Source organism: Triticum dicoccoides, chromosome 4A, assembly GCF_002162155.2.
Source record: "Triticum dicoccoides isolate Atlit2015 ecotype Zavitan chromosome 4A, WEW_v2.0, whole genome shotgun sequence".
NCBI lineage: Eukaryota > Viridiplantae > Streptophyta > Magnoliopsida > Poales > Poaceae > Triticum > Triticum dicoccoides.
The window spans coordinates 417979514-417995792 of record NC_041386.1 but is presented as its reverse complement, the minus strand read 5'-3'; positions in this window follow the sequence as shown (position 1 = coordinate 417995792).

Sequence of the window (16279 nt, the reverse complement as noted above, 5' to 3'; positions counted from 1 at the left end):
GGGCCGCCAAGATCACAACCCGCCAGGCTCCCTACTGGCAGGACTTTTCCAAAATGCCATCGCCCCAGCTCATTGAACCCAAGGCACGCGGTGTCAAGCTTTCCAATAACCAGTTAGATCCCGTCAGGCGCGTGGCAGCATGGCAAGGAGGAGATTAGCTTTATTGACACCCGTCTAGATGGCGTGTCACGTTACTGAGGAGGAGATGGATAAGCCGCGTGGCTGGCTTGCCGGGCTTCAACCTCAGCATGACACCTAGCGGTGCATTTAATGCAGTTTGTCCTAACTGCCAGAGTTTGGCCTTCTAGCACTGATAGTTATCTTATCACGCCAAAATGACTGTTTTGCCATTGTGGTTGCCCCTTAAGCTATAAAAGGAGGCTCGATGCAACCTAGCAAAGGGTTGAATTTTTAGACCCCCTAAAACTTGTATGCGCGCATTGCTCCCCCCAAGGCAACCTTGTCAGGCTGGGGCAGGTTGTGCATCATGTTCCTCCAGATTAATCCACTAGAGCACGAGTAGCATTTTACGCTGCAAAGCAGCCCGAACCTGTGTAATAGAGAGTTGTCCATCAGCGTGCTGCCCCTGTTGTTTCCTCTCTTTGTGCAATGTGATCGTCGCCTTGCCGAACCATAATGGGATCAAGGCCAACCCAGAGATGATCAAGGCCATCAAGAAGATGTGCCCCCTTCAGACCCTCAAGGAAATACAGAAATTGGTGGGATGCATGACTTCTTTGGGGCGTTTCATCTCCAAGCTTGGCGAGCGTGCCCTGCCTTTGTTCAAGCTGATGAAGACAAAGGGTCTTTTCGAGTGGACCCCAGAAGCAGATGCGGCGTTTGAAGAACAAAAGAGGTACCTCACAAGCCCGCCCATCATGGTGGCGCCCTGCCTCCATGAGCACCTGGAGGCAACCCTGCATTCGGCCAGTGCGGTGCTCCTCGTAGTTCGAGAGGAGCGCGTCGCCACCTCTGCGAGGCCCGACAGTCCCCCCAGGCCGCAGGGCCCCGCGAATCTCCGATGCTACAAGAGGGCGCCTTAGACACCCTCGCACCTTCCTCGCCTGGCGGCACGTGACGACCCCCCATGCCCCTCAGAAGCAAGCAATCGCCGACTCCCCATGCCTCATTGATAACCCGATGTACTTTGTCAGCACAGTGTTGCAGGACGCGCTGGCACGCAACCGAATGAAACAGAAGCTCCTCCTCTTGCTTCTAGTTGCTTCTAGGAAGCTGCGCCAATCAAGGTTGTCTCCACATACCCTCTGTAGAAGGTGCTACACAGCCCTAATGCCACAGGCCAAGTCATGGAGTGGAACATCGAGCTGCACGCCTTCCAGTTGGAGTTCTGCATGACCAGTGTCATCAAAGGGGCGGCGCCTGCTGACTTCATGGCAGAATGGACGGATACCTGTGGCGGGGAGCCATGAGAGGACTAGTCCCTCTTGCCCGGAGAGGAGGCACGTGATAGCTGGGTCAAGCACTTCGATGGCACCTTATCCCATCACGGCGCGGGGGCTGGGGCCGTGCTCATCTACCCAGCCGAAGAAAATCTCTACTACACCGTTCAAAGCATCACGAGAAGATGTCCAACAACATTGCGGAGTATGATGGCCTCATCGCCAGCCTCAAGGCCGCTGCCGCCTTGGGGGTCAAGCGCCTCACCATCAATGGTGATTCACAGCTGCTCGTCAACTTCTCCAACAAGGAGTATAAGCCAAAGGATGAGCATATGGCGGCATACCTTGAAGAGGTGCATAAAATTGAAAAGTGTTTCTTGGGCCTAGAAATGCAGCATGTCGTGTGACACGAACAAGGAAGCCGATGACTTTGCCAAAAGAGCATCCTGCTACGAACCTCAAAACCCCGGCGTCTACGAGGAAAGGCTTTTCAAGCTGTCGGCTGCGCCCCTGGCTACAAGCCTAACAGTGCTCTAGGAGGAACTGCGGCCCACGCCACCCATGGGTGCTCCGGCCTGTGACCTGGCTTCAGGAACCCACCTGCTCTTAGCATTGGAACCTCCAGAAGGCAATTGGACCGAGGAATTCAAGACATACCTACTTCATGGCATCTTGCCGAGAAAGGAGGAGGACGCGGAGCGCGTGGCTTGCCAGGCCACCACCTACTTCTTGTAGGACGGCGAGATGTACCGCAGGTGTCCCAACAACATCTTGCTAAGATGTATTTTAGAGGATGGAGGATGCGAGCTGTTGGCCGATATCCACGGAGGAGACTGCGGGCATCACTCTTCGTCACGCACGCTCATGGCCAAGGTGTTCTGCAGCGGATTCTATTGTCCTACTGTGCTTCATGACGCCACTGAGCTAGTTCAGTCATGCGAGGCCTGCCAATTTCATCCCAATCAGATTCACCAACCAGCATAGGGGCTCCAGACGATTCCGCTCACGTGGCCCTTTGCAGTCTGGGGGTTGGACATACTGGGATGATTCCGCTTACCAACTACCGCTAACTCTATGTTGCCATCGACAAATTCACCAAGTGGGCGGAGGTGGAACCCATGCGCACCATCCCAGCAGGGTCGGCCGCCAAGTTCATCAAGGGCCTCGTGAGCCGGTGATACGTCCATTTTGCATCATGTTGTTATATCAATATTTATTGCATTATGGGCTGTTATTACACATTATATCATAATACTTATGCCTTTCTATCTTATTTTATAAGGTTTACATGAAGAGGGGAATGCCGGTAGCTGGAATTCTGGACTGGAAAAGGAGCAAATATTAGAGATCTATTCTGCACAACACCAGAAGTCCTGAAACTTCACGGAGAATATTTTTGGAATATATAAAAAATATTGGGCGAAGAGAGCAATAGAGGGGGGGCACCTTCCAGCCACAAGGGTGGAGGGCGCGCCCTACCCCCTGGGCACGTCCCCATCCTTGTGGGCCCCTTAGCAGGCCCCCAATGCCCATATTTTGCTATATGGTGTGTTTTGACCTGGAAAAAAATCAGAAGGAATCTTTCGGGACGAAGGGTCGCCTTCTCGAGGCGGAACATGGGCAAAACCAATCTAGGGCTCCGGCGGAGCTGTTCTATTGGGAAAACATCCCTCCAAGAGGGGGAAATTGAAGCCATCGTCATCACCAACGATCCTCTCATCGAGAGGGTGTCAATCTCCATCAACATCTTCACCAGCACCATCTCCTCTCAAACCCAAGTTCATCTCTTGTATCCGATCGTTCTCTCAAAACCTCAGATTGGTACCTGTGGGTTGCTAGTAGTGTTGATTACTCCTTGTAGTTGATGCCAGTTGGTTTATTTGGTGGAAGATCATATGTTCAGTTCCTTAATGATAATTAATACTCCTCTGATTTTGAACATGAATATGCTTTGTGAGTAGTTACGTTTGTTCCTGAGGACATGGGAGAAGTCTTGTTATAAGTAATCATGTGAATTTGGTATTTGTACGATATTTTGATGGGATGTATGTTGTCTCTCCTTAGTGGTGTTATGTGAACATCGACTACATGACACTTCACCATTATTTGGGCTTAGGGGAAGACATGGGAAGTAATAAGTAGATTATGGGTTGCTAGAGTGACATAAGCTTAAACCCTAGCTTATATGTTGCTTCGTAAGGGGATGACTTGGATCCATATGTTTCATGCTATGGTTAGATTTATCTTAATTCTTCTTTCACAGTTGCGGATGCTTTCGAGATGGGTTAATCATAAGGGGAGGCTTGTCCAAGGAAGGGCAGCACCCAAGCACTGGTCCACCCACATATCAAATTATCAAAGTAACGGATGTGAATCATATGAGCATGATGAAAACTAACTTGGCAACAATTCCCATGTGTCCTCGGGAGTGCTTTGCTTTATATAAGAGTTGTCCAGGCTTGTCCTTTGATACAAAAAGGATTGGGCCACCTTGATGCACCTTAGTTACATTTGTTACTTGTTACCCGTTATGAATTATCTCATCATACAACTATATGTTACCGATAATTTCATTGCTTGCAGAGAATACCTTGCTGAAAACCACTTGTCATTTCCTTCTACTCCTCGTTGGGTTTGACACTCTTACTTGTCGAAAGGACTATGATAGATCCCCTATACTTGTGGGTCATCAAGACTCTTTTCTAGCACCGTTGCTAGGGAGTGAAGCACCTTTGGTATGTGGAATTTGGTAAGGAAACATTTATATAGTGTGCTGAAATTTACTGTCACTCATTACTATGGAAAATAATCCTTTGAGGGGCTTGTTTGGAGTATCTTCACCTCGACCGAAAGAGCAAAGAGTTGCTCCTCAACCTACTGCACCTATCGGAAATATTTATTATGAAATTCCTTTGGGTATGATAGAGAAACTGCTAGCTAATCCTTATGCAGGAGATGGAACTATCGATCTTCGGGTTCCGCAGACCCTTGAGAGGTTCGAACTCTGGGGTACATGTGAAGAACTCATTCTCCCTAGTCTGCCTACTCGCTAATCTCACAGCCTAGCCTAATGAACAGAATGGAAAAGAGACACAACAGTTTACCCAGGTTTGGTCCACCTTGCGGTGTAAAACCCTCCTCTTGCTTTGTGGTGGATTGGCCTCGAGGGGCCGAGGATGAACTAGTACAGTGGGAGAACAACCTCAAGAGGAGGAGTGTTCTTGTGCTTGATGAGGTGGTGGGTGTGAGGATGATCTCCATGATCCCTCCCTCTATGGTGGCAGCTAGGTCCTATTTATAGGGGTCTTGGTCCTCTTCCCAAATGAAGGCGGGAAGGGATCCCACAACGGCCAAATTTGAAGGGAGACAACTAGTACATGCCATCCTGATAAAAGTAGTCTTCACCTGCAAAAGCCTCTGGTTATGACACCGTGGTGGGCTCGGCGATGACTTCCATCGTGCCGTCCTGGCGGTCTTGGTCTTGTTGCACCGGAATGGAAACCTTTGGCTAAGTCCTCCAGACTCCGCGCCTGCGCTTGCCTCCTTAGCACCAAAGAGGAAACTAGCACACTACGCCCGCTGGCGCCCGCCTGGCCTTGGTCGTCATGGATCACATCATCTGAACCTCGTGAGGTGAGCCTTGCATAGAAATCTCTGCTCCTCGGGAGCCAACCTAGAGAGACTGCTCCTCATGGAGGCCTTGGTGTCATCTGCCTCGTGAGGGTCTTGAGTTGTTGATGTTGAAGTTGGGCCGTACTAGGCTATCGATGGAGCCACACTGTGGGCCGCAGGTAGGCAAGTCTGGGTACCCCCGTCCCCAGAACGTCGGAAGTGCCCCCGGGCCCAAGGCGCGCTCGAACTTGTCTTCGAGGTGAAGCCAAAGGGCAAGTGCGGAGCACCGTGGGCCCAAACCGCCTGCGTCCTTGGTCGACGCGTGGCGATTGATGGGATGTGGGCGTATCCGCTTCCCCATGCCGCCTCGGCAACCATTCGACTTGACGAGACTCTGCTACATGTAGAGGTCAATCATCATTGCCGGGGATCATCGTGGCCGGCGGTTGGCCTCCCTCTGGCTAAAAATGAGGGAAGGGGTAGAGACCCCCCCCCCCCCGCTCATCTCCATCTTCTTGCCACCCGCTCCTTCTTCTTCTTCCTTGTCCCGTTGTCTTGCTGCAGTTCTCATGGCGCGGACGAGGAAGTTCTCTGCCGCCGAGAAGGGGAAAGGACCCAAGGAGGGGCCAGACTCGCCGTCGCCCAAGAGGGGGCGAGGCCGCCCTCGCAAGCATGCTACGACTCCAGTGGTAGGTCCTCAAGGGCGCGAGCGCACTTCTTCGGGAGCCGGTGTCGCTTTGGGTGGCTACGGTGGCGCTTCTTCTCGAGGTGGGTGCCGCCAAGGGAAAGGCTGCCCCTGCGATGAGGGGAGGCGTGCCATGGTCGCCGGGCCTCCTCGGCCGCGCTTCCATTCGGCGGATGTGCTCCCAGAGTTCGTCATGTGATCGGAGAGGCCTGCTGGTACCTGGCTCCAGCTTCCGCGCTTCTTTGCCGGCGAGTTGTCGGCCACGGGGCTTGACGGCCTCTAGCTGCACGCTGACGGCTTCTATAGCAGGCCCTCATGGGGCGGGGTCGAGGTCTCGCCGTAGGCAATTTGGCCCTGACCCGCGGTTGGCAGGCGTTCACCCGCACGCGAGGCCTAAGCGGGAGGTGCACGCTGCACTTCAAGTATGATGGCCTCATGACCCTCTATGTGTGGGTGTTTTGGGAAGACAGCCATCACGTGGGGTGCTGCCCCGAAGACCGTAGCGGCGACGACGAGATTCACCCTGACGGCAGCCGTGATGACGCCGAGGGTGAGCTTGCCCTTGGTGATGGCGGCACTTCCTTCAGCAGCGGCGGCTCCTCTTCCAATGAGAGCACGAGCAGCGGCGGCTATGACCAGCCGCCACGTCACCGGGCTCGCATTTGGGAGGTGGCAAGTCGTCTCATCACCGTGCTCCGGTGAAGCGAGAGGACGACTCAGGCTGAGTCCGGGCTGCCGGATCCTAGCATCAGCAGCTGCTGCGGCCGTGCGGGCCACTTTTGTTTAACCTTTCCTTCTTCCTGCATGTTGAAAAAAGTAGAGGGCCCCACTCGGGTGTGTAATGAACTATGGCACTTACGCCACTATGTTATGCTTATTATTTTGATGTTCTGCCGTGATATCTATGCTCTGAGTAGGTGCGGTTTTGGTACTTAGCTTGATATTTTTGTGGCAGTTTCCCACCTCACCAGGGCGCACCTCTCTAGCGGCACCTGGTGGAGCTCCCTTCTTGACGCCTTAGGAGTCGTCGGGGCTCTGGAGGCGTTGTAAAGATGTAGAGTTATTAGAAGGCTTGGCGGGGCGTCTCATTCTTCCTCGCGTGAGCCCCTAGGCGTGGGTTGGTTGGGGCTAGTACACCGCATCGCACTGCCCGGGAGGCACGGACTTAAGTGGGCGCGCACAACCAAAAGCTCATTCGAGAGCGTCTCACGAGGATTAAATAAGCTGAGGTGTCACGCCCAATATGCGATACTATCCGAGAGGAACTCGAAGGTCCCACCAAGGAAAGAGCCGCATATTGAAACACTTTTGCAAGGTGGATATCATTACATCGTACCATTACATAATAGATGGGGATACATACAAAGGGCATACAAATGCCACAAGAATACATCAAACATCATACATGAGAACAACATCTGGCTACGGATGCAACACAAACAGAAACTCAAACGACATCCACCCTATGAGCCCAGGCTGCCGACCAGGAACCTATCCCAAGATCAACAAAGAAGAAGAAGAACTCCAAAACAAGCAAGCATCGCTCTCACGTTGGATCATCGCATTACCTATACCTGCAATTGTTCTTGTCGTAATCTGTGAGCCCCGAGGACTCAGCACTCCCATTACCATGGGTATCAAGACTAGCAAAGCTTAATGGGTATGGAATGGATAAGTGGTGAGGTTGCAGCAAGTGACTAAGCATTGTATGGTGGCTAACTTACGAGTACAAGAGTAAGATGAGAAACTACGCAAACGGTTGCAAACTAGTAATGATCAAGAAGTGATACTGAACTACTTACGTTCAAACATAACCCCACTGTGTTCTCTTCTCGAACTCACATGAAAAGAGACGGTCACAGTTATGCACATGGTTGGGGTATTTTAATTTGAATCTGGTGTCAGGTTCTCTACAACCGGATATTAAAAATTCCCATCGGCCACATAACCACGGGCACGACTCCCGAAAGTTTAAACCCTGCAGGGGAGTCCCAACTTAGCCCATGACAAGCTCACGATCCGCGGGGACAATCCTCCATCTCGGGACCCTCTGATCAGACTCAGAATATCGGTGCACAAGACATTTCGACAAGGGTAAAACAAGTCCAGCAAGACCTCCCGATGTGCCGACACCCTGATAGTAGCCGCGCGTATCTTGTCTCAGGCAACGACGGATGAGCTACGCGTACAGGTGCCAAAGAAAATAACCCAGGTTGCGCCGAGGCGGCCCCGCAGAGTGCGCTAGTTTGGGACCAACACCATCAGCACTGGCCCCCTCTATTATGTGGAATTACTCCTCGGGTAGCGCTAACTCCCTATGCGTCAAATTTAATATCAGGTTTAGTTATTATGTTGGGCAAATGGTAAAACCAATGTTGGGTCTTGCTGGAAGAGTTTTATTCAAAGCAAACTCTCAAGAGGGGCCCATAGACCCTCACCGTGTTAGGGATGCAAAATCAAGTAACATAACACCGGTATGATGGTAACTAAGGCGGCAAGAGTGGAACAAAACAGCAGGAAAAAGGCCGAGCCTTCCAACCTTTACCAAGTATATGGATGCATTAATTAAATAAGAGATGTTGTGATATCCATGATATCCATGTCCCAACATGGAACAACCTCCAACTGCACTGCGTTGCTAGTTGGAGGTGCAGTTGCAGGTTGTACACCTGCAACTAGCAACATGGAACAACCTCCAACTGCACTGCGTTTCTAGTTGCAGGTGCAGTTGTAGGTTGTTCCATGTTGGGACATGGATATCCTGGGATATCACAATATCTATTATTTAATTAATGCATCTATATACTTGGTAAAGGGTGGAAGGCTTGGCCTTTTGCCTGTTGATTTGTTCCACTCTTGCCACCTAAGTTTCCGTCATACCGATGTTATGTTCCTTGATTTGCATCCCTAAGACGGTGAGGGTTTATGGGCCCCTCTTGATAGTTCGCTTTGAATAAAACTCTTCCAACAAGACCCAACATTGGTTTTACCATTTGGCCAACATAATAACTGAACATGATATTAAATTTGATGCATAGGGAGTTAGCGCTACCCGAGGAGTAATTCCACATAATACAGGGGGGGCCAGTGCTGATGGTGTTGGTCCCAAACTAGCGCGCTGTGCAGGGCCGCACCAGGGCAACCTGGGTTATTTTCTTTGGCACTTGTACGCGTAGCTCATCCGTTGTTGCCTGAGAAGAGATACGCGCGGCTACTATAAGGGTGTCGACACATTGGGAGGTCTTGCTGGACTTGTTTTACCATTGTCGAAATGCCTTGTGCACTGGGATTCCGAGTCTGATCAGAGTGTCCCGAGATGGAGGATTGTCTCCGCGGATCGTGAGCTTGGCATGAGCTAAGTTGCGACACCCCTGCAGGGATTAAACTTTTGAGAGCTGTGCCTGTGGTTATGTGGCAGATGGGAATTTTTAATATCTGGTTGTAGAGAACTTGACACCAAATTCAAATTCAAATACCCCAACCATGTGCGTAACCGTGACCGTCTCTTTTCAGGTGAGTTCGAGAAGAGAACACGGTGGGGTTATGTTTGAACGTAAGTAGTTCAGGATCACTTCTTGATCATTACTAGTTTGCGACCGTTTGCGTAGTTTCTCATCTTACTCTTGTACTCGTAAGTTAGCCACCGTACAATGCTTAGTCGCTTGCTGCAACTGTTGGGGAACGTAGTAATTTCAAAAAAATTCCTACGCACACGCAAGATCATGGTGATGCAAGGGGAGAGTGTGATCTACGTACCCTTGTAGATCGACAACGGAAGTGTTTGGTTGATGTAGTCGTACGTCTTCACGGCCCGACCGATCAAGCACCGAAACTACGACACCTCCGAGTTTTAGCACACGTTCAGCTCGATGACGATCCCCGGACTCCGATCAAGCAAAGTGTCGGGGAAGAGTTCCGTCAGCACGACGGCGTGGTGACGATCTTGATGTACTACTGTCGCAGGGCTTCGCCTAAGCACCGCTACAATATTATCGAGGACTATGGTGGCAGGGGGCACCGCACACGGCTAAGAATATGACCACGTGGATCAACTTACGTGTCTATGGGGTGCCCCCCTGCCCCCGTATATAAAGGAGTGGAGGAGGGGAGGGCCGGCCCTCTCTATGGCGCGCCCTAGGGGAGTCCTACTCCCACCGGTAGTAGGATTCCCCCTTTCCTAGTCCAACTAGGAATCCTTCCATGTAGTAGGAGTAGGAAACAAGGAAGGGCGCAGCCCCTCCCCCTAGTCCAATTCGGACTAGGCCTTGGGGGGGGGGGGGCGCGGCCTGCCCTAGGCAGCCCCTCTCTCTTTCCCGTATGGCCCAATAAGGCCCAATACTTCTCCTGACGAATTCCCGTAACTCTCCGGTACTCCGAAAAATACTCGAATCACTCGGAACCTTTCCGATGTCCGAATATAGTCGTCCAATATATCGATTTTTACGTCTCGACCATTTCGAGACTCCTCGTCATGTCCCCGATCTCATCCGGGACTCCGAACTCCTTCGGTACATCAAAACTCATAAACTCATAATATAACTGTCATCGAAACCATAAGTGTGCGGACCCTACGGGTTCGAGAACAATGTAGACATGACCGAGACACGTCTCCGGTCAATAACCAATAGCGGGACCTGGATGCCCATATTGGTTCCTACATATTCTACGAAGATCTTTTATCGGTCAGACCGCATAACAACATACGTTGTTCCCTTTGTCATCGGTATGTTACTTGCCCGAGATTTGATCATCGATATCCAATACCTAGTTCAATCTCGTTACCGGCAAGTCTCTTTACTCGTTCCGTAATACATCATCCCGCAACTAACTCATTAGTTGCAATGCTTGCAAGGCTTAAGTGATGTGCATTACCGAGAGGGCCTAGAGATACCTCTCCGACAATCGGAGTGACAAATCCTAATCTCGAAATACGCCAACCCAACATGTACCTTTGGAGACACCTGTAGAGCACCTTTATAATCACCCAGTTACGTTGTGACGTTTGGTAGCACACAAAGTGTTCCTCCGGCAAACGGGAGTTGCATAATCTCATAGTCATAGGAACATGTATAAGTCATGAAGAAAGCAATAGCAACATACTAAACGATCGAGTGCTAAGCTAATGGAATGGGTCATGTCAATCAGATCATTCACCTAATGATGTGATCCCGTTAATCAAATAATAACTCTTTGTCCATGGTTAGGAAACATAACCATCTTTGATTAACGAGCTAGTCAAGTAGAGGCATACTAGTGACACTCTGTTTGTCTATGTATTCACGCATATATTATGTTTCCGGTTAATACAATTCTAGCATGAATAATAAACATTTATCATGATCTAAGGAAATAAATAATAACTTTATTATTGCCTCTGGGGCATATTTCCTTCAGTCTCCCACTTGCACTAGAGTCAATAATCTAGATCACATCGCCATGTGATTTAACATCAATACTTCACATCTTTATGTGATTGGTTCACATCTCCATGTGACTAACACCCAAAGGGTTTACTAGATTCAATAATCTAGTTCACATCGCTATGTGATTAAGACCCAAAAAGTGATCATGTTTTGCTTGTGAGAGAAGTTTAGTCAACGGGTCTGTCACGTTCAGATCCACATGTATTTTGCAAATTTCTATGTCAACAATGCTCTGCATGGAGCTACTCTAGCTAATTGCTCCCACTTTCAATTTGTATCCAGATTGAGACTTAGAATCATCTGGATCAGTGTCAAAACTTGCATCGACGTAACCCTTTACGACGAACCTTTTGTCACCTCCGTAATTGAGAAACATATCCTTATTCCAGTAAGGATAATTTTGACCATTGTCCATTGATCTACTCCTAGATCACTATTGTACTCCCTTTCTTAACACAGTGTATGGTATACAATAGATCTGGTACACAGCATGGCATACTTTATAGAACCTATGACTGAGGCATAGGGAATGACTTTCATTCTCTTTCTATCTTCAGCCGTGGTCGGGCTTTGAGTCTTACTCAACTTCACACCTTGTAACACAGGCAAGAAACTTTTTCTTTGACTGTTCCATTTTGAACTACTTCAAAATCTTGTCAAGGTATGTATTCATTGAAAAACTTATCAAGCGTATTGATCTATCTCTATAGATCTTGATACTCAATATGTAAGCAGCTTCACCGAGGTCTTTCTTTGAAAAACTCCTTTCAAACACTCCTTTATGCTTTGCAGAATAATTCTACATTATTTCCGATCAACAATATGTCATTCACATATACTTATTAGAAATATTGTAGTGCTCCCACTCACTTTCTTGTAAATGCAGGCTTCACCACAAGTCTGTATAAAACTATATGCTTTGATCAACTTATCAAAGCGTATAATCCAACTCCGAGATGCTTGCACCATTCCATAAATGGATCGCTGGAGCTTGCATATTTTGTTAGCACCTTTAGGATTGACAAAACCATCTTGTTGCATCACATACAAATCTTCTTTAATAAATCCATTAAGGAATGCAGTTTTGTTTATCCATTTGCCAGATTTCATAAAATGCGGCAATTGCTAACATGATTCAGACAGACTTAAGCATAGATACGAGTGAGAAACTCTCATTGTAGTAAACACCTTGAACTTGTCAAAAACCTTTTTGCGACAATTCTAGCTTTGTAGATAGTAACACTACTATCCGTGTCCGTCTTCCTCTTGAAGATCCATTTATTATCAATGGCTTGCCGATCCTCGGGCAAGTCCACCAAAGTCCACACTTTGTTCTCATACATGGATCCTATCTCAGATTTTATGGCCTCAAGCCATTTATCGGAATCTGGGCTCATCATCGCTTCATCATAGTTCGTAGGTTCGTCATGGTCAAGTAACATGACCTCCAGAATAGGATTACCGTACCACTCTGGTGCGGATCTTACTCTGATTTACCTACGAGATTCGATAGTAACTTGATCTGAAGTTACATGATCATCATCATTAGCTTCCTCACTAATTGGTGTAGTAGTCACAGGAACAGATTTCTGTGATGAATTATTTTCCAATAAGGGAGAAGGTACAATTACCTTATCAAGTTTTGTACTTTCCTCCCACTCACTTCTTTCGAGAGAAACTCCTTCTCTAGAAAGGATCCATTCTTAGCAACGAATGTCTTGCCTTCGGATCTGTGATAGAAGGTGTACCCAACTGTCTCCTTTGGGTATCCTATGAAGACATATTTCTCCGATTTGAGTTTGAGCTTATCGAGATGAAACTTTTTCACATAAGCATCGCAACTCCAAACTTTAAGAAACGACAGCTTAGGTTTCTTGCCAAACCATAGTTCACACCGTGTCATCTCAACGGATTTAGATGGTGCCCTATTTAACGTGAATGCAGCTGTCTCTAATGCATAACCCCCAAAACGATAGTGGTAGATCGGCAAGAGACATCATAGATTGCACTATATCCAATAAAGTACGGTTATGACGTTCGGACACACCATTATGCTATGGTGTTCCATGTGGCATGAGTTTGTGAAACTATTCCACATTGTTTTAATTGAAGACCAAACTCATAACTCAAATATTTGTCTCCGCGATCAGATCGTTGAAACTTTATTTTCTTGTCACGATGATTTTCCACTTCACTCTGAAATTCTTTGAACTTTTCAAATGTTTCAGACTTATGTTTCATCAAGTAGATATACCCATATCTGCTCAAATCATCTGTGAAGTTCAGAAAATAACGATACTTGCCGTGAGCCTTAACACTCATCGGACCGCATACATCAGTATGTATTATTTCCAATAAGTCAGTTGCTCGCTCCGGAGAACGGAGTCTTAGTCATCTTGCCCATGAGGCATGGTTCGCAATCATCAAGTGATTCATAATCAAGTGATTCCAAAATCCCATCAGCATGGAGTTTCTTCATGCGCTTTACACCAATATGACCTAAAGGGCAGTGCCACAACTAAGTTGCACTATCATTATTAACTTGGCATCTTTTGGTTTCAATATTATGATTATGTGTATCACTAGATCGAGATCCAACGAACTATTTTCATTGGGTGTGTAACCATATAAGGTTTTATTCATGTAAACAGAACAACAATTTATTCTCTTACTTAAATGAATAACCGTATTACAATAAACATGATCAAATCATATTCATGCTCAACGCAAACACCAAATAACACTTATTCAGGTTCAACACTAATCCCGAAAGTATAGGGATTGTGCGATGATGATCATATCAATCTTGGAACCACTTCCAACACACATCATCACTTCACCCTCAACTAGTCTTTATTCTGCAACTCCCATTTCGAGTTACTAATCTTAGCAACTGAACTAGTATCAAATACTGAGGGGTTGCTATAAATACTATGTCGGGGAGGCTGATTCCACCAACACCTGTGGGGACAGGGCCCCTTTCGGTTCGGTGAGGGCGGAGGCCGCACAAAGAGTGGATCGAGGCGGTACACACGAGCGGTTTTTACCCAGCTTCGGGCCGCACGGATGCGTAAAACCCTACTGCTGCTTGTTTGTGTATATTGAATCCTTGCTCAGGAGCGATGGACGCTATCAGACTGAGCGTGGGAGTGTTTCTGGTGTTTCCAAATGAGCCGAACCGGCCGAACCCCTTCTACGTTGCGCCTGGGCCTCCTTTTATACTTTCAAGGGGTCACCGACAGGTGGCAACGTAGGCTAGAAGGGTAAAAAAATGGAAAAGGATGTGATAGGTGCAGCTACCGCTACTGTGGATACAGTGCATCCTACCTAACTCTAACGGCAGGGGACAAGGTCATTGAATGCCTGTCTGAGTTACCTAAACAGTGCAAAAAGTGACCGTTAGGAGCGCCATCGTTTGCCACGATGGCCTTCTCTTCATCTCCGCTTGCCACCGCGCACCCCTAGCTGCACAGCCTCCTGCCACGTGTGCTTGGGAGAGTCCTAGAGCGACATGTTAGCAGGTGTGCTGGAGCGCGGGCACGAAGTGGGGGTTTCCCGTGGCAAGCTCCTTGCCGCGGTCGTCGTCTTGTCGTGTTTGGGAGCTTGTCGCTCACCGGGCCTTGCCAGGACGCAGGGCGCGTCGCGGCAAGCTTTCTTGGTATGCCTTGAGTGGCCTTCCCGGCAAGCTCCTCTTGCCGGGGTCTTGTCTCTTCCCGGCAAGCTCCTCTTGCCGGGGCCTGGGTTGGCCTTCCCGTCAAGCTCCTCTTGCCGGGGCCTTGGTTGGCCTTCCCGGCAAGCTCCTCTTGCCGGGGCCTTGGTTTGAGTACTTTGTTCTTGAATGGTCTTCAAGGGAACCGCGGAGGGTCTTGGCGGTCACCCTGCAAGACTTGCCGCGGGATGCTGCGACTGCCCGTGCACAAGTTCGGGGTACTAGGGTACCCCTACTCTAGTACACCGACAGGAGCCCCCGGGCCTGGGCCATACACGATGCGGAGCGCTGTTGGGCCAGGCCCAAAACAGTGCACGGGCACGCGCGGCCTAGGTCACGCCGCGTATCTCTCCGCTCCCACCGCGCACACCCAGAACGGCACGCGTCAAACGCGGCGTCCTGGGTGACGCGGGCGGCGTGCACGGGGCTAAGCCCCTCGAGCATGCGTCAGGCCACGATGATGGAGACGGTTCACGCCCACCTCCCTAAACGGAGGTAGGCGTGGGGGCGTGGTGCATTTACTGGACGGGGCCGGTGCGCGATTTTCGGGACGTCCACTCCCCGCGATCACGGGGCGGAGCGAGGCCGCCTCATCCTTCGCCTTGGTTCTGCATCTCCGCCACGCGGCTCCCATGCGCTTGGGGTCGCGGACGGTGGAAGTGGGAAACTGGGCCGTCGCGAGCAGAGGCAGCGGGTTGGCCTCGACTCCCTGCTCTTCCCGTGCCTTGATTCGCTGAGCGGGGTGGCCGTGCCCCCACCTCGCTCCTTTATAAAGAGTGGGAGGGGAGCACAGAAACCCGCACTCTCTCATCTCCTCCTTTCTTCAGCTTCAGCTCCCCTTTCTCTCATTCGCCATGGAGAAAGGGAACCCGGGCCCTTCATCGGTGGCGGCGAGGGTCGCCGCCCGACAGCGCATCTCTCCATCTTCCGCGCCCGTGGTGGCAGAGCCAGCCATAAGGGGAAGAGGGAGGGGGCGAGGTCGCGGACGAGGTCGAGGACGAGGTCGAGGCGCTCGGGGAAGAGGCGGACGGGGCGGCGCGCCAGCTTCGCCTCTGCCGGCGGCTCCTCCCCCCATGGCGGTCCATATAGGGGACGACCCTTGCGAGTTCTTCGTCAAGCTGCGCCGGGCGCCTCGTCGTCGCCTCCGGCTTCCAGCTCTGTTTGCGCGAGTGATGGAGTTGGACCCGCCCGAGACACTGAGACTGCACATGAGGGGCTGTGGGATCAGCGGCACGCGAGTCCGCGTTGTATTCCCAGCCCCTAATGTGATATATCTTGATCGAGGGTGGAAGACATTCGCCCGCATCCACAGCTTGATGGAGGGGTTTACCCTCCATTTTAAGTTGATGGAGGGCGATCTCCTCTCCGTCAAGGTCTTCGGGTGCTTCGGCACTCGGGCGAAGTGCTGCGTGGACAGCTCCTCCGACAGCGAAGGCTCCTCCTCGAGCGA